At 31.1% G+C, this 8,065-nt stretch overlaps 1 long non-coding RNA gene across 2 annotated transcripts; it reads left to right on the top strand.

The window, feature by feature from the left end:
• The first annotated feature begins 545 nt into the window (after positions 1-545).
• LOC142174832 (uncharacterized) lies at positions 546-4,045 on the top strand. Of its 2 annotated transcripts, none has more exons than XR_012703911.1 (4): positions 546-880; positions 1,216-1,297; positions 2,776-2,879; positions 3,707-4,045. It is a non-coding gene; the product is annotated as an uncharacterized LOC142174832 (long non-coding RNA). The 2 variants fall into 2 exon arrangements; XR_012703912.1 differs by lacking the exon at positions 546-880 and adding an exon at positions 887-1,100.
• Positions 4,046-8,065: the final 4,020 nt, after the last annotated feature.

Genomic DNA, 8,065 nt, shown 5'->3' with positions numbered 1-8,065 from the left:
ACCACAAAGTCAACTATCACGACCCAAAATCTGACTAGTCGTGATGGAACCTAACCCAACCCACTAGGTAAGCCAATCAATAACTAACCAATTCACTAAAGTTTAATAAAACAAATAATTAAATAAAATATCTTAATCTTATACATTTTCTAAGGACTAGAAGTACAAATCATGAGCTTCTAAGATTACAATTTACAAAGCTGGTATGAAATAAATACATCATCTGTTCAAAATGTACATAAACGTATTATTATAAATCTAAGGCTACCACTACAACAAATTTGGCCTAAGACCACACTAATTTTAAACAACGCTTAAAAAGCGTTGCCAAAAGTATTTGTGGGCACGCTTATAAGGGTGGCCTTTGTTGAGAGTTTTAGGCCACACAATTTAGGCAAGTACAAGCGTTCTTTTTAACTACGCTTTTTAAGTGTTGTCAAATTATAAAATATTTGACAACACTTACTCACAAATATAGCAACGCTTTTAAAGGGTTCTGTTTATTCATGCTAAAAGTCGCTCTTTATAAGTGAATTGAAAAACTTCCAATAAAATTCCCCCAAATATTTCCCCCCATTATTTCTCTTATGTGAAATATCCCCCCCTTCTGAAGAGACCTCTAAAATATTTCTCCTTTGAAATTTTCCAATCCCTTTCCGCGTACCCCGACTCCTCCACCCGCTTACAACGACCAAGTCTATTCAGTACAAAAGATGGAGTTTCGGCAATGAAACTAATTGAGATGGTCTTGCATGCACTGACTCAACTTGTGTTGGCACCTTCGGCGACACTTCCTCTGCAACACCCAGTCAAGTGCCGTCATCGATTTGTCTGCACCTTTTGTTCCTTTACGAAAATCGATAACTCTGCTTTCATACTTGTATGTGCTGATTTTGTCAAACCCACTTTGATTAATCTCTCTTTACTATTACTTTTTTGTGCTTAATTTCTTTTCTTAGAACTAAATATAATTTTGGTACGGATTTTTAGTGTTGCACTCTAAATCTTAAAGGATTTGAAGTTGCGAAATAAAAAAACCTTGTTGCACTTGAATGATTGTTTAAGGGCTTCTTGTGCTTATTTTCCCCTAATATTTTCAGGTTTCTATCATAATTTTTTGTCATATTACGAAAGAAATTAGTTTGCGTTCAATATCTTGTACGCCTTATAAACTAACCCATGTCCTAATATTGAAGTGTGTTCAATTTTTGACAGTTTATGCAGGGGCGAGATAAGTAGCTATGACTATCAACGACAGAGGTAAAAGACTTGAAAATTCCTCTCTAGAGGGAGATAGGTGAGAGTTTGATTTTGTACAAAAGAAACTTCAATTCGCTTGTGTGTATTATTGGATGGTCGTAGATTTAAGGGAGATGGGATGGGGTGGTAAGAATTTTTTTAAAAAGTAATCTAACATAGGATGTGCATTTGTGGCTTCCGCAATAGCCAAAAAATATCTCTATAATGTTCTTTTCATAATCTCATGAGACTTCTTTAGCTTAACTAAACATCACATCTGCTATTAAAAGCTACATGGCATATGCGATCTTGATTGCTTTCCTTTTGATGAAGTCGATGCTCCTTCCAACTTTCCTCTTGATTGAATTTGTGTGCATTATTACTGAGAATTCTTTGGTTTCAGCGCAAAGCTTCTTTCTTTAAAAAAATGTGACATGATCAGTTTGTGCTTGTGTTTTATCCTTTTCCTTTCCTTTGGATATATACTTGCTCATTACTAAAAGGTTTTATATTGGATTAATATGAATATAATATTATTTTTTGATAGGTATAAATATGGTATCGTTATGTGAAAAATCAGGTATGCATTGATTTATCAGCGAGTGCTTGTTTTGTCATGGTGAGAGTTAGGTATTATTTATGTGGTTTTGTGATATTACCTTATAGTTGCTATCATCTACATTGTTTTTTGTACTGGAATGTTCCATGAAACTCCATATTGTATCTATCCAAAAAAGTGAATTGACATCCATTTTTATCAAGAGGAGTGTTAATATTATACTTTGTGAATCAAGTTGCTAATATTTCTATTGTGCAACACTTCAAATCTTTGATCTGACTATTAACCTTACGGTAGGAATCTAACTTATATGGTTAGGTTCCTTTTGTTTCTCCATGCTTGAGAATGTTACTAACATAATCTAAATTCTGTTATTAGGTTTATCATGTAGATATTTCATTATTTACCTGCATTTTGCCAATCTATTGATAAAATAGATATTTGCAGATTCACTGCCTATTGCAAATTCTACTTAGTTCATGCTTGCAAAATATCTCCTATTGGACGTGTAAATATTGGCAAAAAATAAGTAATGGCTATTACTTCATTAAAATAACTACTAGTATATAATTTATGATCAATCTAATTGGATGCCGATCTAGCCAGTTGATATATAAATTGCGGGTTTGATATTTATTAATTTTTGTGCAAAGATTGAGTTTGTTGAAACTCTGTTTCAAGATACCTTGAATGAAAGTAAGACTAATGTGTTCCATAAGGAACATAAAGATTTTTGGACTTTGCCAAGTATTTTTATACTACAAAAAAAATATTATATATTAAATATTGTTAATATTATAACCCATACAAAGTTAGTTAATTCTTTTTGATTTTGGATTCATCATCCATATTTAGCATACTGAAATCTTTCCCATATACTAGGTATTCATCTGACTTATGGTTATTCATTAAAGCATTTAGGAAGTTTACTTGTGACTTTTAGTGTGATGTGATTTGGACTTTCCCTTGGTATTTAGGTTGCTGGTTCATAACTACACGAAAAGAGACATACATTGGCAGAACTTAGTTGAGAACACAAAGCAGAGAAATGCACTTTATAAGGTTACTTAAGCAATATCTGGTAATTTTTCTATCCAATTATACAATTGCTTTATTTTTCAAGCTTCTTACTCGTAGAATTGTAAAACATATACTACTGTTGAAGCCAAAACTATGATTTTATCCACTAGTTATTTTCTCTAAAATCAGTACTCCATTATAACATATGTTCAACTTTATTAGAATGTTTTATGCTTCATACCACCTAGAAATTAGAAAAATATTTCATACCACCTAAAAGTTTATGCCTTCTTATTACTTAGTTTTCGTCTTTGAGGACATTCATAAGGCGAAGCGAAAAGCATCTTACCTACATATTTGTGAAATCAAACGAATTATTGTCTTGTACGAAGAACATAAAAATATCATGTATTATGCCAGAGGGGTCGTACATGCATTCAAAAGTTACTGCTTTCTAATAGAGACATGGTGTACAAGTAGCTTCCAAATGTCATTTTCTCTGTTGAAAGTAATGTGCATCTGATTGGTGAAGATAAGTGCTAAGTTGGATAGTTTGTTATTACATATTCTATCAGAAGGTCATTGTTAAGTTTGTAGCCCCCCTAAATAATGAGGCCAACTTAAGCATGATTGTATAAAGTTATTTGCATGTGGTGGTGTGAACTGGTCTATATCCACTACTCACTAAAACATATAAGAAATTACTCTGAATGTCAAATGGCTACTGATTTCTATTTGTCCGCTCATCCACTGTCTTCTGCCCCGAAAGTACTACTTTTTCATTGTTAATAGTGTTGTGCTTTTGATTGGTGAAAATATGCTCATTTGAGTTTGCACTTGTATAATATTGGTTTCTATCTAGCTTTTAATTTGATTTTAAATTTGTAGGAAAATTCTGGAGATGGAATTGAAAATGGTGGGACTAGAACAAATTGATTTATCAGAAGCTAATAACGAAGAGTTTTGGACAATTATGGGCAGCTCGGTGCACTACGCTCCCGCTATGCGCAGAGTCCGGAGAAGGGCCGGATCACAATTGGACCATTATGATATTTATGATATAATATGAATATATATATATAAGGTTAATGGCTGGCAGACACCTTGAAACAATTGGTTTTATTATTTGATGTTGTATATGACATATTCCTTCTTCAAAGTTCATTGCAAGTATATTCATTTGAAACAAAATTTGTTATTTAATAGTTAATGTAGTGTTTGAGATCAGCATATTGAAGTAATGCTGTATTTTGTCCCGGGCCCGGGCCTTAGTGGGCCTAACGGGCCGGGCCTCGCGGTCCCGGGCTTCGTGGTCCCGGGCTCTGGCGGTCCCGGTCTTCGTGGGCCTAATGGGTGGAACTGGCCCGTGACGGGCCTAAGCCCACATGGTCCTGTGCTTAACGGGCCGGGCTCGTGGGCTTCGCGGGCCTAGCGGGTTTTTTTTTTAAGACAATTTCTTGTAGTATCATGGCTATATTAAAAATATATATGTAGTATATATGTATATCTAATTATTAAAGTGCTTGACGAAAAAGAAAATAACAAAACAATAGTAAAACACTAAATTGTCATGCATAAATATCACTTCTTGAAGTATATTATATTGTATCTTATGTATATATATTCTCTTATATATTTTCTTTTAGTATATGTATTGTATCTTATGTATATATATTCGCATAATAATATATTTTCTTGTAGTATATATATTGTATCTTATGTATATATGTTCGCATAATATATTTTCTTGTAGTATATATATTGTATATTATGTATATATTGTAGCATAATATATTTTCTTGTAGTATATTATATTGTATCTTATGTATATATATTCTCTTATATATTTTCTTATAGTATATATATTGTATCTTATGTATATATATTCACATAATATATTTTCTTGTAGTATATATATTGTATATTATGTATATATTGTAGCATAATATATTTTTTTTTAGTATATTATATTGTATCTTATGTATATATATTCTCTTATATATTTTCTTATAGTATATATATTGTATCTTATGTATATATATTCACATAATATATTTTCTTGTAGTATATATATTGTATATTATGTATATATTGTAGCATAATATATTTTCTTGTAGTATATTATATTGTATCTTATGTATATATATTCTCTTATATATTTTCTTATAGTATATATATTGTATCTTATGTATATATATTCGCATAATATATTTTCTTGTAGTATATATATTGTATCTTATGTATATATGTTCGCATAATATATTTTCTTGTAGTATATATATTGTATATTATGTATATATTGTAGCATAATATATTTTCTTGTAGTATATTATATTGTATCTTATGTATATATATTCTCTTATATATTTTCTTGTAGTAGTATATATATTGTATCTTATGTATATATATTCGCATAATATATTTTCTTGTAGTATATATATTGTATATTATGTATATATTGTAGCATAATATATTTTCTTGTAGTATATTATATTGTATCTTATGTATATATATTCTCTTATATATTTTCTTATAGTATATATATTGTATCTTATGTATATATATTCGCATAATATATTTTCTTGTAGTATATATATTGTATATTATGTATATATTGTAGCATAATATATTTTCTTGTAGTATATTATATTGTATCTTATGTATATATATTCGCATAATATATTGTCTTGTAGTATATATATTGTATATTATGTATATATTTTCGCATAATATATTTTCTTGTAGTATATATATTGTATATTATGTATATATATTCGCATAATATATTGTCTTGTAGTATATATATTGTATATTATGTATATATTTTCGCATAATATATTTTCTTGTAGTATATTATATTGTATCTTATGTATATATATTCTCTTATATATTTTCTTGTAGTATATATATTGTATATTATGTATATATTGTAGCTTATAAATAATTCTAAGTATAGACAAAGAAATATTGCGAAAAGAAGCTCATGGGTAGAAGCAATAAATTTTATTACCAAAAAATGACATATCTTTCTTAGTCATCCTTCCCCCAATGGAATGAGCACAACAAGGTACTAATACCACCATTAGAAGGAAAAAAAACTAAGGAAGATGTGCCAAAATACAAGTTACATATTATTCTATGTATTATCTCTAACAAATCTCATAAATCCTTCAAGGTTCGGAGGAGGTTGCGTTGGTGGTGGTGGAAAAGAAGCTTGTTCATCACCACTTCCGGGCGAAGCCGAATCCTCCGTAAGTTCCGCTATCATTTCTTCATAAGCTTCATCTATCGCCGGTTGTGCTTCTGCAATTCCAAAGTTTCTTCTTTCCGAGCGGATCCAATCTCTAAACAATACTGATTTTTCCAAGCTATCCCTCATAGACGCTCTATGATCACCTATTTGCAGTCTTGCTTGACTGAAAGCGCTCTCTGATGCAACAGTTGAAGCTTGAATTAATAAAATATCTCGAGCCATTCTTGCAAGAACAGGAAAATGTTTTTCCCTTGCCTTCCACCATTCCAAAAGATCAAAAGAGCCGTCTGGATTCTCCTTTTCAAGTCCCTGAGACAAATAAACTTGAAGCTCATTTAGATGTGAAGTTTCATCATAATTTTCACCTTGAGACCCCCTGAACTCCGTCCAAGATTTAAGAGCTTTTAAGCCCGCAACTCTTTTAGAGGATTGTGAGCTAGACGAAGTAGGGGTTGGAATAGTTGGCCTAGCATGCTCTAAGGAAAGTTGATAAGCATTATAATCTGTTTGAGCGTTAATCTTAATTGAAGCTTTTGCATCTGCAAGTGTCGCAATTTCCTCATTTGAAAGATCTAAAGCCTTATAAATATTTGAATACAAAAAATGAGGACCTCCCAATTTCATTGTAGGATTTAGCATTGCAGCAAGACCATAAATAGGAGGGATAGGAAAAAAATATTTTTTAAACTTTTGTTTCATTTCATTTATAGCAAGTTCATAAATATCCCCACCCTCACTAAATTCAACAAACAAATCAGATAATGCTGCAATATAAACTAAACAGTTTGAAATAGTAGGATAATATTGCCCAGAAAATGCATTTGTTGCAATTTGAAAATGTTCTAAAAAATCTAAAAGAATTTTAACATTAGTCCAATCTTGAGTGGTAAGCATTTCATCATCATCTTCACCACCTACCCGAGAATTAAACGTTGCATTAATTGAGTTTCTATATTCATATGCTACTACTAAACTTTCGTACATACAATTCCATCTAGTCGGGCAAGGTTTAGGAACCTTTCTTTCTCTAAGGCCATATTCATCACATTTTTTAAAATACTCTCTAAGTCTACTTCTACGGTTTGAATAAAAAAGCCAATTAAGAGCCATTCTAACCTTTTCAATTTCTATATTTAATATTCGCATACCATCACCGACAATTAAATGATAAATATGACAAATACATCTAACATGGAAAATATTAGTAAATGCAGGATTTAGTGTTGTTGTAAGCATGCCTATAGCACTGGTGTTACTAGAAGCATTATCCATTGAAATTGCCATTATTTTATCGCTAAAGCAAAAATATCTACAAATATCTGCAACAGTGTTAGCTATAAACTTACCTGTGTGACGCGAATTAATTATTCTATATGCAATTATGCGTTTTTGCATTATCCATTCCTCATCTATCCAATGACTTGTAACAGTTAGGTAATCACAATCATTACCACTTCTACCAATATCAGTAGTAATAGAAATCCGATTAGGTATATGAGTAAATAAATAACGCAAATATTGTTCATATTCATGTTTGAATTTATAAATATCACTCTTAACTGTTGCGCGAGGCCAACCTTTATAAGTAGGATTAAACACTCTTCTAATATAATGAACCCAATTAGGATTAGAAGCAAAAGTATAAGGTAAGCACATAACAGTAATCATCTTTGCTAATTCTTCACGATCTCTATTTGGATCGTAATATAAAATACCTCCAGTGACAGTGTTAATTCCTGGTTGAACTAGATTTGAACCTGTACTAGGGTTAACCGCAGAATCTACACTTGTCCCCTCTAGATGCGCTTTCATTTGAAAAAATCTAGCCTTATCTCTAGGGTGTGTTTTTATGTGCCTAGTCAAACTACTTGTGCCGCTACGGTCTCCTACATATTTATGCGACATTAATTTCCCACAAGTTTTACACTTAGCCTTATTTTTTTCTCTTACTTGAGTAAAAAAATTCCAAACTAATGATGTTTCTAAGCGTTTAG

This window comes from Nicotiana tabacum, chromosome 20 (assembly GCF_000715075.1).
Source record: "Nicotiana tabacum cultivar K326 chromosome 20, ASM71507v2, whole genome shotgun sequence".
In the NCBI taxonomy this organism is placed as follows: domain Eukaryota; kingdom Viridiplantae; phylum Streptophyta; class Magnoliopsida; order Solanales; family Solanaceae; genus Nicotiana; species Nicotiana tabacum.
The sequence above is the reverse complement of the archived record's forward strand: the minus strand, read 5'-3'. Positions and strand labels throughout refer to the sequence as shown.